The sequence below is a fragment of the Opisthocomus hoazin genome, chromosome 6 (assembly GCF_030867145.1).
Source record: "Opisthocomus hoazin isolate bOpiHoa1 chromosome 6, bOpiHoa1.hap1, whole genome shotgun sequence".
Classification (NCBI taxonomy): Eukaryota; Metazoa; Chordata; class Aves; order Opisthocomiformes; family Opisthocomidae; genus Opisthocomus; species Opisthocomus hoazin.
This window is the reverse complement of record NC_134419.1, coordinates 59,218,656-59,234,288: the sequence shown is the minus strand read 5'-3', so window position 1 is coordinate 59,234,288 and position 15,633 is coordinate 59,218,656. Positions and strand designations below refer to the sequence as shown.

The 15,633-nt window shown below is 39.7% G+C and overlaps 1 protein-coding gene across 3 annotated transcripts in view; it reads right to left on the bottom strand.

The window, feature by feature from the left end:
- The window catches only part of MAPK8 (mitogen-activated protein kinase 8), a 332,992-nt gene that overhangs the window by 203,907 nt on the left and 113,452 nt on the right, over positions 1 to 15,633 (bottom strand). For all 3 annotated transcript variants that reach the window (XM_075423354.1, XM_075423352.1, XM_075423353.1), the window contains exon 2: positions 9,488 to 9,596. The gene's annotated coding sequence lies outside the window, so the exon portion shown is untranslated. The remainder of the gene's footprint in view (positions 1 to 9,487; positions 9,597 to 15,633) is intronic.

The window sequence follows — 15,633 nt, the reverse complement described above, 5'->3', positions numbered from 1 at the left end:
TTCTTTTGACCTTAAAATACAAGATTTGTCCAACAACTGCCCTCCTTTCCCATGGAAAAAAAAAACAACCCGAAAACCAAACTACAACAGAAACAAATGTCTAAGTCCATATAACTGCTAAAGGAGATAAGAGTAGTAAGTGATTTTTTATAAGAGTTGGACTGTCATGAAGATGCTAGCTGTTGACATGTAATGTCAGAGTAAGGCTTGCAGGCTTTTCCATAGTAAGCATTAGAAAGCAGCAGAAATACAAAAGGAGGTTGTTTTTAGTATTTGGAATATTTCTCAGGTTCTGTTCTGAATCACTTTGAACTTCAGAAGCAGCAACCTCTTGCTAGGTTTCAGCCATGATCAAAACAAGCAAAATGGGACATTCTGAGCAGTTTCCATTTCAAAGCATTTCATGGCTTTGACCACGAACTTGATTCTGCTTAAGTAAATCTAGTAAAACACTTGAACATCTTGTAAAAGTTGCAGAGAAGAAAAGCCTGTCATTCAGTCTCATGTTTCTCCTGCACTGCTCTGCAAGTCCCTAATTGTGTTCTGTACCCACAGTCTGTCACAATGTCTTCACAACCTCTCAATCTCTGCAGGAATAAGGAGCTCCAGTCCAACTCTAATGGACTCCAGCAGAGGTTGGAGAGGTTCAGATATGGGTCTAGCTGTCAGTAAGTTTTATTCCACATAAATAAAACTTTTATTGACATTTAATCACTGCTGAGGTGAACAGAGTTAATTTGTTTCTCCTAAAGCCTCTTCTGGGTAAAGTCAGAATTTCCAGAATTTTTGTTGTTTGGACAAAAGCAGTAGCAAACTGCATGATCCTTCTCATCTTTATGTGCCAGGAAAGGATCTTGTTGAAAGGAAAGGAGACATCTGTGGTAAACATGGTTTGGAGCAAGCTTCCACTAAGAGTCTCTGGCAACAGATGAGAGCCTTCCACCACAATATCATTGTTTCCAGTTAGCAAATTCAGATTTCATGACTGCACTCAGGAGACCAGTGTCCTGCTACCATGAGTCACCAACATCACTGAATGACCTTCTGCAAGTCCTACAGCAAGTCTGTTCCTTGCATTCACGCAGAAAATAAGTCTTCATTAGCCACGCTCCATGTCAAAAACAGCAGCACAAGAAGTGCAAGGCTTATTACCCATTTATTTGCTGTAAGGACCACAAAAGCATAACTTCATTCCTCCTCCCTTTCTAACATTAATTTTTCTCCTTTAAATATTATCTGTACTACAATAGGAGCCCATAGTTCCAGCTGAGATCATTGTCACATTGCAGTAAATGGACTGTAAATGCACACAGTAAATCTTCACTGTAGACTTAACTCAGACTTTTATTCACAGTTGCCCCACACTGGATTTATGTCTGTACAGCAACGTTGTGGAGTTACCAGCTTAAGCTAACAGGCCTAACTGAGGCTCACTGACTGACTAGGAAGCTCCAAGAGGCCATCAGCTAGCTGTACATAATTTGCACTTAGTCAGCTAGTTGGAACTGGTACAGAAGCTCAGTAGTTCTGGAGATCAAATCAGAAGACTGCATCATATATTCACACAAGTCTTTCTTCAAGGAATCCCCATTTTCGTATTTTTCTCTCTCTCTCTCAACCTCTCAGATTCCCTATTCCTTTTTTTTTTTCCATGCAGAGTCTTTATTTCTTGTTTCCTTTTCCTTCCTCACTTTTAAAGACTTTCTTCTCCTCCCCATTGTCCCTGTTCTCTCCTAAACTACTTTAGCAACAGCCTTTTTCTTCTCTTCCCACTCTAGCTCTGCACTGACAGCTCACAACTGTTCTTTCCAAAGCCTCATTAGTTGCCGGGGTTGCAACCATCTTTTCTGTCTTTTTCCTCTCACACACTCACATAATGTTATAGATGTCTTGCTCTGTCCAAGAATCCTTGGTGAAATCTCTGTGCTTCTCCCCTCATTCTGGGTCCATTATGCTCCAGGCCCAGTGATCCCACCTGAGTGATGGGAGATGCTGCTGCATCCAACCTCTTCCTCCCTCAGAAGTTGTGTTTGGGAAGGGATCTCTAATAACTGGTTGCCAGACTGGAAGTGGAACCAGTACAGATGCCTGCCTTCCACTCTTTCTCGTTCTATGCTCTGCATTTGAGGGGCTATTTCCTGCAAAACTAATTTGGAACTGCTTCTAAGTGAGGCCCAGAGGCACTTGTGATACTTTTCACCTAGACAGACTGAAAGGTGAGGAACACAAGATGCCTGAACTAGATACATGCCTGTTCTCAGTTGCTTCCAGAACTGACACAAGGAGCTGGCATCATGTTTAGCTCTCAATTCCTGCAGAATCTCTGATGATGGAATGAGACAGAGAAAGGCAGCCACATGGTTTTTGTTTATTTCTCTTTTATCAGCCTCTGTCATGAACCTCTCCCACCCCACAAACAACTGAAGTCACAGAAATTAATCCAAGGGTTTTCATCCCTTCATTTCAAAGGCTCTGCTCTCTCAACACTCTCCAACGCATCCACAGCCTGAGGTTCCCCTGGGTCAGCTGCTAGTCAGCATAAGTATAAACCTATCGTAAGCCTAGTATTATAACAGTTCAGAATTGTGGTAGGGTAGCAGGAAGAAAGTGATCTGGCTTCTCTGCTTGCTAGAGATCCAGCCAGAAAGCATAAGACAAGGTCTACTCCATAACAATATTCTGGAAAGTCTTTCAAAGGTGAGCAGCTTTGAGTCTGGAAAACTAAAATTATTTTTTTGAGTTTGTTCTGCAAAAAGTACAGACTATTTCATTTTGTTGAACTGCATCAAAACATTTCAAAGCATTTATCTGCCACCATATGCTCATACATATCTTTGTATTCCAGATCCCATTTTCTGTGTAGTTTCAACAAAGTGTTTCAGATAAGACCAGGCAGAGAAAAACATGAAATGTTTTCATTTCTGAATGCTGAAATGTTTTGATTGAAACAATGATAGTTCCAAATATTTTTTTCAGAATTATCATAAAGCAGTGTATTATTTTTCAGCTTTTTATTTCACTTTGCAATGAAATTAAATTATAACCTTTTCAGCTAGTTATTTAAACAAGGCATTGTGACTAAGGGGAGGGAATAATCAGACACTGGACACATTTCCCCTCTCTTTTAAGTCCTTCTATAAACTTGACTAAGCAGATTCACATTATAGGTTAAAGACAGTTTGAAAACTAATGTCTATTTCTATACTGCAGAGAATTAGCATGCTGCTTGGGTAAAGCATAAAATCCTGTCTGCATATTTTTGCAGTGAATGCTTTTGAAAATCCAATCATATTAAAGCAACAGTAGGGTTAGGGTTTGGGCTTTTTAATGGACTAAGTCAATACTTGTCATCAACACTTTACCACTGAGGCACCTGACTGGGTTGTTGTGGGCCTGTTTTTTCTCAAAATCACATTCATTAATGTTTCTGAGCATTCTACAGTCATTAGGACTTTTTCTCACACTACCCCTATTTGCTGAGGGAATACTGAACCCATTCCGGATACATGAAGCAATCAGCCTATGGTCAGAAACTGAATTTCTGTTCTCTGGAATGCAAGGTCAGACTCCATTCATAATTCTTTCCTTTCTATTCTGAACAGGTTTCAGATTCCAAAATTATTTATCTCACATATTTCATCCACATTTAAAAGTAAAATTTAGAAATATTTTCAATATGTAGGTTTAACTTTTTTTTTTTTTGCTTTTTGTTAATGAATGTGATCTAAGCATTGAGATACTGAGCTTTTCTTGTATAAGAAAATTGTGTTGGTGACCTGTACCACCGCTGTCCACAGCTGGGATATGGTGCAAGTGGAAAGACAAAAAGTCCTCCCTTTACCTGTTCACCATCTCACCTGGCCTCAAAAACACCTATGTTGCCCTTTGAAAGTAGCTCATAACTATTCTGTTGGCAAAGAACCTGAAGCATAGGTTGTTACAGAGGAGAATTCTGACATAGCTGCAGTAGAGGGAGTTGTTTTACCGGCTAAGGAGGAGAGAAAAGGCTGGGATTCCTGTCTTGGTAGGTGCAATGGAGCATTTTCACAATGAAATACATCAAATATTCCCTTTGACAACTGCATAATTCTATTGTTCTAGACTATCTGGACTATTTGTATCCACAGGCTGTAATTAAGTACTGATTTCTGTCGAATATTAACTCCTTACTCTTTCACCAGTACAAAAAATCACAAAGTGATAACAGAGTAAGAAAAAGTGTTTTTCTCGCTTAGTGTTCTACCCTGCAAGAAAATCCTATAACATCCAAGTGCCTGATATTCCTGATATCATCTGTCAGATATCAACCTAGAGGTGCTCATCACCTCTAAAATATGGAACAGCTTCACAATGAGACTGTGCCACACAATGAGACCAGGTTCTGCAGGTATTTTCTTGACCATGGGATGCCTTTCCGCAGGCAAGAACTTTTGCTTTGTAGAAAACTGCAAAGAAATCTAAATACGTTGCAAGCATGAACATTTTATAGTCATATAGGAGGGGAGGTTGTGTAACCAGCTACTGCACAAAGGCAGCTCAGAGATCACAGCTACCATAGCAGCATACTTCTGCAGCTAATCACCCTTTAACTTCAAGGCCACATGTTTGGCAAACGAACTTTGTTTCGCCCTTAGAACTGTGACCTACTACCATCCCTAGCAATGTAAGAAAGCAGAGAGAAGGTGACACAGAAAGGGCTTGCAAGGAGTTCCTCCTCGATGCATTGCATTTGATCCACAAAAGCAACAAGGTGAGTAAATTTCAGTATACAAAACGAAGAAATGATTCCAGTGTTAAAGTTCTACGTGGGATCCTTTACCTTCTGTTTCTCTGATGTACTAGTTTTATTTGTATTCCTTCCTTTTTCAGCTGGAGAAATAAACAAAGTGGAAAAGTCTCCTGTGGAAACTGGAAAACAAAATATCTTGCCATTCCTTTCTAAGGACGTTTTAAAATTTGTCTGCAGTACTGTCACTGAAAACCCGGGAATAAAACCTCGTAACACCAATGTAGTGTTCAAAGGCAGGCATTCTTTATTGAAGCGCTGGATGCACGGGGGACAATTCCACCAAACGTGCATACCTCCTACCTTTTCCATGCAGTTTATATAGTTCAAAAATATACATATTTATTTTATTCATGCGTATTCAATATTATTCTCTTTGGCGATTGGTGTAAACTTTTCTCGCTTCCTACGTAAATTGTTGTGCAGACTCAGTTACCCTCTTCTATCGTTTCTTTTTGAGTAGGTGGTATTACTTGAGTAGGGGGTCAGTGAGTCGGTGGTCGCGATCTCCCCCTGCTGGAATTACCTTGTACCTACTGGGCTCGCAAGCTTGGCAGTCCTGGTCAGTTTCTTCAGTCCGTTTCACAGAAACACACTCCATCATTTCTCTTGACAAAAACACAATTACCCACTATGGTTAGCGTTAACAGTTACGTAGAGAATAGACCCTCCGTTCCCAGACCTAATGTCCAGGTGGGTAGGGCTGTACAAGGGACATAGCAGCACTGTTCATGTTCATGGTCAACTGATTCCATCACCTTGGTTACAGTACTAGACAGTGAACTTGCAGAGAGTTTCCACAGCTCATCTGTATCCTGGCCTTCCTCAAGTCGGATGCTGTAGAGGTGAGGAGTCTCTAAGGGGAGGGCTTCTTTCCTTACAGGAAAATGCCAGAAGCTAAGCTCTGAAGGATGACACTCAGCCTAAAGAATATGTAGGTATACAGAATACTGTGCGGATACAGAGATCCATGTAAATGTATCATTCTACACATTTTGGAATGCATGACCTCAGTGTCTATAGAGGTGGTACCTGTTCATTTCAGATACAGTCAAAGAAAAATAACACTGTTATCCACTGATAAACTGAAGGACAAGGTGTTACCTGCTGCCCTCAAGTGTTTGGGTATACACTGCAGATTGCTTTCAGAGATTATGCCAGGTAGAAAGTTTGCAATTTATATTGCTGCATCGGGTTCTTGACCCAGCCCGAGATTGCTCCAGCTCAGATACCTTTTGAAAGAGTCTGAAGACCTCAATTTAGCAAGTTTTTATACATAGTACTGTAACGAAAACTGTAAGTCCAATAGTGACAGGGGCTTCTTTGGTAAACTAGAGTAGATCAGGTATCAGAAAAGCAAAGTGTATATTCTGCCTTAGTCATCAGGCAGGTGGGGATTGCCCTTTATCCAACATCTACATATATTGTATACATAAAATCAGAGGTCAGTGGATTTTGCTGTAAGCAGTATGTTAAGGACAACAGCCCTGTCCTGGCCCCTTCATATGTAGCTCATCTGATGCTATTAAACTGTGATATCATCAAGTGATAAAAATAAACTTTTGAATAAAAAGCAGTGGGATCAAGCCAGGATAGAAACAAAATAGAAAAAGACCTGGGAAAAGCTGGAGAGACATTCCTCTTTGTTGAAGTATTGCCACTTCTGCATCCTTTTAGTCTCCTCTCCCGTTTCTGGGTGCCAAGACAGTACCAATGGCCAAGAATATTTTCTGTGTATCATGACCTGGCTAGTAGGATATACCTTTCTTCCTGGAACCAGTCACAGCACAATAAGCAGGATTTTGGCTGCACAGCTGCAACATGTCTACCTTTGACCAGCTGCACATGGGCCACCCAGGAACTCTAGCTGAATCAACAGCACATAGCAACTTAACTCTTTCATGGTAAGGGAAAGACAGATGACAACACATTGCACTGGGGCTTCTTGCTATATACTGGTACAACATGGACCCACTTAAAGGCCCAGACATTGCTCTTAAAAGGTTCTATAACTAAGCTACTTATTGACAGCTAAGGATAATAGCTATCAATGAAAATTGTTAGGCTCTGCAAGAGGAAATAAGAGTTAAAAGAGGAATCTAGTGCTTATTGTGTGGTTTTCTTAGAGGTCTGGAGTGTCCAAAGATGTTATACTCTGTTCTGTGATGAACTGGAATTACATGAATATTTTAGGTCAGGGATTCTAGTAACTACTACACAGAGATATGCGAAGGGATTTCTGTTAACAAGACCAAATTTGACAATTCAGATTAAATTCAGCAATATGTTTAGTCTGAAATAGGTATAGATGAAAAAAAAAAAAGATCAAGACATTTGAAACATTTTGGATCTGACAAAAAAAAAAGCTTTTCTTATTTTTCACTTTTGAAAGAGTTATTTTTCAAAATGACCTTAAGGGTTACATACTTCCAGCCAAATTGAGACATTTCAAACAAAAAAATATTATTTGCACCACTTTACTGCACAGCCTCTGGGTAGTGGGTGTTTGGAACAGGATTTGCTTCTTTCCTGACCTGCTCCCTCCATCTATGGCATTTCCCTCCCTTGATGTGAATACAGTGCCAGAAATCTATGTGCTTCCTGCTTCTTACCACCTACAAAAAAGGTAAACCACAGAAACCCCCACATGCACAAAATTACTACAAAATAAATTTGGTTGATCACATATTTTTCCCATAGCTTCTTGGCTTAGTTGCTTTGGGCAGAATTATGAAACAAAAAGAACAGACTCAAGCTGAAATGACTAATTGCTGTGTTGTACAGTCTGATTCCCATCTCAGGCTGGTGTAAAACTGGAGTGGCTCCAATGGAGTCCAAGAGCCAGTTCCAGGGACACTACACATACGCAGCTGGTGAAGTAGAGTGATGCACTTACAGCTCTGGGCAGCCTGAATCCTCCTCTCCTGTGAGCTAAAACAAAATAGAAAACCTGGGCAGGCTGCACAGTTTCCTAGCAGCTACCTACATTATTAAGATGTTGCTCAATGATAATAAATCACTAGCCAGAGGTGTTTGAGTTTGACAAACATCAGAGAACTCAGAAGATGAAAATAACACACTGGATACTTCATTTAGCTTCCCCTGTAAAACACTTGAAGTCTCACTCAATGTAAACTTCCTGACCTGTTTTCAAAGCACTACTGTGTAGCCAAATAGCTCTTTCTAATCCAAGTGTGCACTCTCTCATTCAACAGGTGACATCCCACTGATATTTAGAGGCCAGTAATCCCAACCCTCACTCTGTTTCTAAGATATTTACATATTTACATGGTATAATAATTCCTCCCCAGATCACTGAGAATTTCTACCTGTAGATGCCCTTCCCTCACCCTTCACAATGTTCTTTAAAGACAGCTTCCCAGTAGGTTTTTAAAAACTATTGTTATTCTGATCATAGGCAGCCCGGAACAGAGGCTGAAGTTGCACAAAACTTTTACATGTATTACTTAAATCAATCTCTGTTCAGCAACACGTGTCAACATATGCTTAATTGTGAGTATTCACTCAAAACCTCTGCAGAGCACAGAAGGACTGATGGAATGGGGCCTGCCTCCCATACTGTTTGCGCAGCCTCTGTGTTATGGACATTTCTAGTGCAGTTCCTCTTTACTCAGGGTGATTCATTTCACACCAGAGCTTTACTGTTAATACTCAAGCCCTGCTCAAGAGATAAACATCAGCTGTGTTGTCTAGATTTAAGGTAACATTCAAAATGAAGCATCAAATCAGAACATATTCTTGCAGACCTTTGTGTACAAGTTCTTCTTTTAGTCTTAGTTGGATTTTCAGCTCCAGCTGAGGCACAGCCAGTGAATGCTGCCCTTCTGCCTACCTGTCTGTTGGCATCAGAACAAGGGCGTTAAGCCTCTGACACTTTGCAGTACCGCAAACACATTGCAAATGCATGAAGCAAAACAAATCACTCCCAGACGGACATGTACATAGAGTTCTGTGAAGTGCATGGCCTGATATCTGGTACCTGATGGAGTACACGGCTTGGGGCTTAGTGGAGTCTCAACTATACATGATGCACATCTTGAAATGATTTTTCCTCCTATCAAAGACTTGCTTGACTTTTTTGAGCAAGTATTCCTACAGATTTGTGAGCATACTGTTCTTTTTAGAAGGGGGAACTCAAAATGTATTTCAATATGATTTTCTGGAATGGGAAGAAAGAGTCTCAAACTAGCCTTCTGTGTAGCACTCAGATTTTATATTAGCCTTTGTCACTTGTATATGAAAAAGACTGTGTATATGCAGTTTCATTCTTGCATAAAATTGCACCCTTAGGGAACTGAAAATTAAGTTCTGTCATTTCTAAGAAGTAATTTGCATGTGTAATTCCCATGAAGACCCGTGAGTTTTAGCAATCTAAGTATCTCATTATCTACGCCTGAATCTCTAATAAATTAAACTTACAACAAAACCTTTTAATCAGACCCAGTAATATTACCTGTATTTTAAACATCAGTTATTATCTGGTCTGTAATTTTGTTTGTATGCACAGATAACCAGTGTATTTTGTCAGGCAGCATGTAGCCTAGTAGGTCCTAATTAATCACAGACCAACAGACAAGCAGGATAGAATCACTGCAAAATCTCCATCTTGGAAGGATCTTTTTGCTGTGCTCCATTTTAGAAAAAAGCTGCTGAAAATATCTATCTTTAGTTAGTACTTACCTCTGCCCCAAGTCTTCAGTCATGCATAATTCTGGTTGCTACAAACTGCACACATTTTGTGTGTGGAATTTTAACTTCATGATCCTTACATGCTTCTCAGGCTGGAGTTCTGAAGAGACAGAATTAGTAATTTTCATTAGTAATCAGATAAAGTTTAAAAGATCCTGTTGATCATTAGGAAGATGGTTTAAGCACTCTCTTTTTAAATCTGTGTTTTATAATCCATTGTAAATTTAAAAATCAGATTGAAATAACTTTAATGCTAGTGGAAAATTTCACAAAGAGTTTGTCCTTGCAACTCAATGCTGGCACTTCCATGTTTAGCCCCTAGCTCTCCCACACCCTCCCATACAATCTCAGTACTGACAACTTCCATTCACCCACCAGCCACATATCACTGTTAGTGGAGAGAACTGATACAGCCTCTCCAAACACACCTTCAGTTCACTCATAGTAGCAACTGTTGAATCCTGGCCCTCCTGGAGACACTGAGCAAAAGTTTTCCTTTGTTGCTGCCATCTCTCTAGAAGAGGAATCATCGTGTGCACACAACCCGTCTTCCTAACCCCAGCACCAACTACATCCCTGCAGTGATTTCTGGAAAAGCTAATCTTGAGAAATTGGCTCCCTGACCTTGAGAGGTGGCACCATTTCAGGTTCAATCTTGCATTTGGAAATTCTTACAAAAGAAATTAATAAATAAAAAATACCAAATCCACATAGGACTTTGGATTGGTCACCATACTAAAATTTGCAGCTGTTCAAAATCTCCAGTCTTGAAGATATCTGTAGATTCATAGCTATAGAAAAACTTGAGCAGCTATAGGAAAGAGGAACTCAGTGGCATCAGCAGCTATGAAAGTGTGGATTTCCTGAGATGCAAAAGAGAACACACGCCCTGACACCAGGGTTGCTTTGATTGTTCAAATGTTCACAGCTGACAATACTGTCAGATTGCCAGCACATGGGGAAATGTCCCCAGCAGGTGCAATCAAGAATGTATTAGATGCTATCCATGGTCCTTTAAGGATTTTTTCATTTGCCAGGGAAGAAGCAGCAAATAGAAGGCAGCGGTGAAGAAAATAGTAGTGACATACTGCTTACATGGAGATTCCAACAAACAATAATGAGGTGCATGTGGTCCAAGAATGTAAGGGGACCAAAGAAAGGGAAAGATACACATCCTGCGATGCACTGATAATTTTAAGGAATTTTGCTCACAATATATCTGCAAAGTAGCTGAAGAACACAATTTGGACTTGATGAAGCTGGATTGGTTAAAGTTAAAACGCACTCCGAGGCACAAGAATACACACAAGAAACCCTATTTGCTTACATGAATGGTTTTATAATAAATATAACAAACATGTATACATATATCTACATATGTATATGAATGTATGGTGAAAACAGTGAAGTGGCATTCAAGTTCATTACACAGTTGATCAAGCATCAGCTGATAACATGGGAAAAGATGTGAAAGAGTGTCCAGACTTGACTTCTAACATTGTTCTTGCTGACTCCCTGTGTACCGTCTGGGCCCATCAGCCTGTCTGAAATGGTATGTTTCCAGCAGCTAGAAAAACTAGGAAAGCCAGCCCCAGCACTCCCAAGACTTACAGTGGCACTCTCTTCTCCAGAGAGCAATGTGCTACAATGAAGAGACCCAACAAAGTGCCCCATCAGTTAAATCATGGAGGACAGTGACTTTCTGACCTCTCTCCTTGTGTTCTAAACACCACCATCACAGAATAAGCTGTTAAAAAAAACGACTCAAACCATTGTAATAGTGACCATCATTACCATGGTGTTTGGGGTTACGGGAGGGAGGAGTAGATGGAGGGAAACAACAGAATCTTCTCCAGTTCATATAAACTAACTCAGAAAAAAGAAGTTAAAAACAAGAATCTCACCTACTTTTTGCTTCTTGAGTAGGATGATTATTTTTTTCACAGAAACTTTTTGTCAAAATCTCATAGTGCAGCCTTGTTCCCACCGAAACATTTCACAAACATCTATTTGGAAAATTTTTCCAGCGAGAAGATTGACATTTTTTTTCTCAACCCGTTCAAATCTTTTTTCACCTAGAAAGAGCACTTTACTTGAAAGGTAGTTTTATCTCATAAAATTAAATTTTAAAGCATCATATAAGATGCAACACTTCCTTTGATTCTAAAAAAAAAATCTAAGTTTTTACAAATAATGTTAGAAAAAATGCCGGTGGGGGGCGCAAAACTGATTTTGGTTTTGGTTCATGGAAAAACAACCCAAACAAATAACTGACAGGCCTAAGAAAGTTATTTGAGTTGAATAGCTCTCATTTCTTATTGCAAAGTGTCCTACACTTCAGTTTTTTGGCTTGGCAAATGGGTTTCTTCAATACGCAGACTACAGTGCTAGCTGCTATCTTGCATTAATGCTGCCATACCTGAACTCTGACAACTGCGTTTTATAAGCGGATCTTTATATTATATCTTTGTGAAAACACAGAATCACTTTCCCTTCCAGGCCCGATAAACAGCTTAGTCAAAGTTTTGACTATCTGTTTCATTTAATTACATATCCCTTGATTTATGGTTCAGGAAAGGCTGCAAATGAGGACATCACATTTGCAATCCAACCTCAAAATGTTTTCAAAATCAGCAACAAAAATCCTCACATGAAGTCTTGTGAAAACAATCCCCTGGGGAAACACATGCCGTGCAGCTTAGTGAGCTTCTGTGTTTACTGAACAGGAGAGATGAATGGCTGGCTTTGATTTTTTCCTAGGTGTGCAAACAAGGAGCATTAGACTTGCTTATCCTGAAGTGTTTGCCTTCATCTGTCAGTTTTGGGATCTGAACACGTGTCTCTGTGCCCCAGGGGAGGCAACAGGCCAGGAGGTGTAAGGCTGAGTTAATGTGGCTTGGCAGAACTCCTTGGTACCAGGAAGGCAGAAGAAGGCAGACTGTCAATTAACAGAGGTAGTACGCACCAGAAATCATAAAACAGTTTCTACATGCCCAGTTAACCAACCTCATTCAGCCATCAGATTCTCCAATTAGAACATGAAACAACAAGAAAAAAAGAGAGGCAAAACCCCTAAGGAAATATACACCAAAACCCTGCTCCCAGCATACCTGAATTTTGCAGCCATTAAATCCAAATCCTACCTGAGGCTCCACATCTATCAGGTGACCTGTTCTACTAATAGTGGAAGAAAGTCCATCTTTAACCTATCTCTTCCATAAGTGGTTCAAGGCACAAGATTTATGTGGCTAGTGACATACAAACCAGCAACACATCTGGAATCCCCTCCATCCTGAGCTGCAGCAAGGTACATTACGCACTCTGGCATGACATTGCCCATGTGTGTAGCTGGCAGAATAAATTGCCAAGTAGGAATAATCTGAAATAATTAATCTCATGAACAGCAATTCTAGGAACTAGGAAGTACTGGGATATGGGATAAACAAGGAGACAGAGTCCTGCAGGACTTGGATTATCAGGAAATCTTGTATTATCCAAGGCATATTTTGGTTCATAGACAGGCAAACTTTAAAACCATATGGGACCTCTTTGATCTTTTATACAAATTCACACAATGATTTATGCAATAATGCTATAGCACATGGTTAATCTCTAATGCATCTTAAAGTTATGATGGATGTCTTTCCAAATACCTGCTGGTGCTAGAGAATCCACCACACTTCTGGAAAGTTACTGCATTAGTGAATTATATTCTGTTATATAAACTGTTAAAATATCTTTTTTATTAACAGATTAAAATAGGAATCTCTCCTTCTTGTGGGTATTTTATTTTAACTTAGATAAAATCGATATTTTGAGCTTCTTAAGCCTTTTGATCTAAGGCAGGTGTTCAAGACATTCAGTCATGCTTTTCAAACTGTGAAGGACTGGAAAAAGAGAGACTATATCCTTGAACGAATCAGCACAAGCAGTACTCACACTTTGAGCTGGTCAGTACATTTATATTTTTTTAATCTAGAAATTTTTTGCTGAGAGTTACTGATTCACCCTCACACTGTGCAGTGGTTGAGGTGAAACTTCAAGCAGGAAGTTCAGGTCCAGGATGAAATTTCCGATCACGCTGCAAGAGCAGCCATTCCTGTGACTATATTCTGGCAGCAAGCAGAGGTTTAAAACAGAAAGTTTAAAACAACTCTTTCAATGGCAAAGGTTTTCTCAAGAAAAATGTCTTTTTTATGTTTTTTTCTAAAAATCAAATGCATTGTTTCTGTCTAGGTCATTCTGCACTAAATCACTGGATCCACATTTCCCCCAGAAAGAATGAAGAGGAATCTTACCATTCCCACACTGGCTCACTCACTCTTAGGTTGACAGGAAAACTTCATGCCTCTTCATGTGGTTTATGAAACAGCTTACAGGCAGCAGGTGCAGAACAGAGGTCAGAGAGTATGATGACCAGGTTAAACCTGCCTGAAGTGCCAAGCAGCTAAATATACTGAGTGCAGTGCAGAGGCTTTGTACACAGCAGTCTGGAGATGGAGGCACCCTGCTTCTGTTCTCACACACTGTTTATTAAATCGGCTTTTGTTAGGCTTCTAGTTAAGATTAATGCATCTCAACAAAATAGCAGCTCCTTGACTCTTCATTTATGACTAAATTTCAAAACCGGACAAGTAATTAGAATATCTCACCCTTTACAACTTAATGTATTCCTGAAGTTCAAAGAACTACTCAATAATAAACAGCTGTTGCTGATATTAAAGTTCTTTCCCACATATTGAAATGCTTTTTGATTGAGATATACAGGGGAAATTATGATTCAAGACACTGGTTACTCTGAGACAGGAAAAGCTACATTTTACCATTCCCTTAGTACCAGCCACTGTGGGGCAAAGGCTTATGCAAACAGCATCTTTTTAGTATTTGCATTCATATTACCTTTCTGCATATAAGAGTTTAGGTCTAAAATCATCTCTTCTTCTTCCTTCATAAAAGGACAGAGAACCCACACTGGAGCTAGGCTCTTACACCATGCTAATGCACACCTCACCTCTCCCACTCACGACAAGGGAGAAGTGGGAAACGGCTTCTCCTGTGGAGTACCTGCCTAACACCAGGAGCAATTTAGCCTCCAAAAGCCTTTTTTATTTCAAAGTAGCAGTGGTGATAACATGGAGTTCCTTTAAAATGTCATTGATTGCTGCATCTCATACTGTGCCATGAAACAAGAAAAGAAAAAGCACATATATTACGGGACTGAAAAGTCTGAGTGTTTGTTTCTAACTCTTTCAGGAGGAAAAAACATTGCTTTCAGAAGTCCAAGATGCAAAGAAAATAGGATTCAAATTTGTGCTCAAAAGCCCTACAGTTCTTTTGGTTGTAATGAAAAGCTAATTTCCTGGGTTTTTGGGGTTTGATTTCTGATGTGGGGATTTGACAATACTATATGCATCTTCCTAGTAAGGAATGGAAAAATGCACTGAAGTAAAGATCCCTTTTGCTTGTTGAATCTCTGTGTGCCTTGGAGAGGTCATCCTCACCATCTCTGTCATTGTATGCTCTCTGCTACACCCCTGACTGTGCTTCTTGCAAACTCTTTGACTGAACCAGCTGCCTAATGAATTTGCAAGGAAACACCAGAATAGGTTGCCCCCTGGGAATATGCTGGATTCTGGCACGCTATTCCAAAATTCCTAACTCAATCACTTTCCAAACATGCTTTTGAACAGCCTGAAGTCTCTATTTGGTTCAACCGTCTATAAGGGTCCATATAGTGTAGCCTGCCAGCTTTTACATAGCACTCTAACATCTCTAGCTCAGTCTATTTGATTGGTAGGGCAGGGCAAAGGGGGGAAAAAAAGCACTGAAGAAATTTCCTAAAATATCTTTCTCTCCCCCTCACCAACTTCTTCAACTTTGAAACAGTTTGCTCAAATAACTTCAAATTCAAACAAATGATCAACTGCCTACAGTCCATACACGCCAAATTTGAAACTCAACAGAGTAAGAACGAAAGTGCTTTAGAAGATATGCCACTAAAAAGCTGTATTTATAGAGGAAAGCTAATTTTGTCCTCCCTATAAGAGTGTAAGATTGTGAGTTAGACTTACAGAATGATACGCATTCAGTTCTGAGCAATCGTTATATCCTCCACATAACAAATAAAAAATCAGATA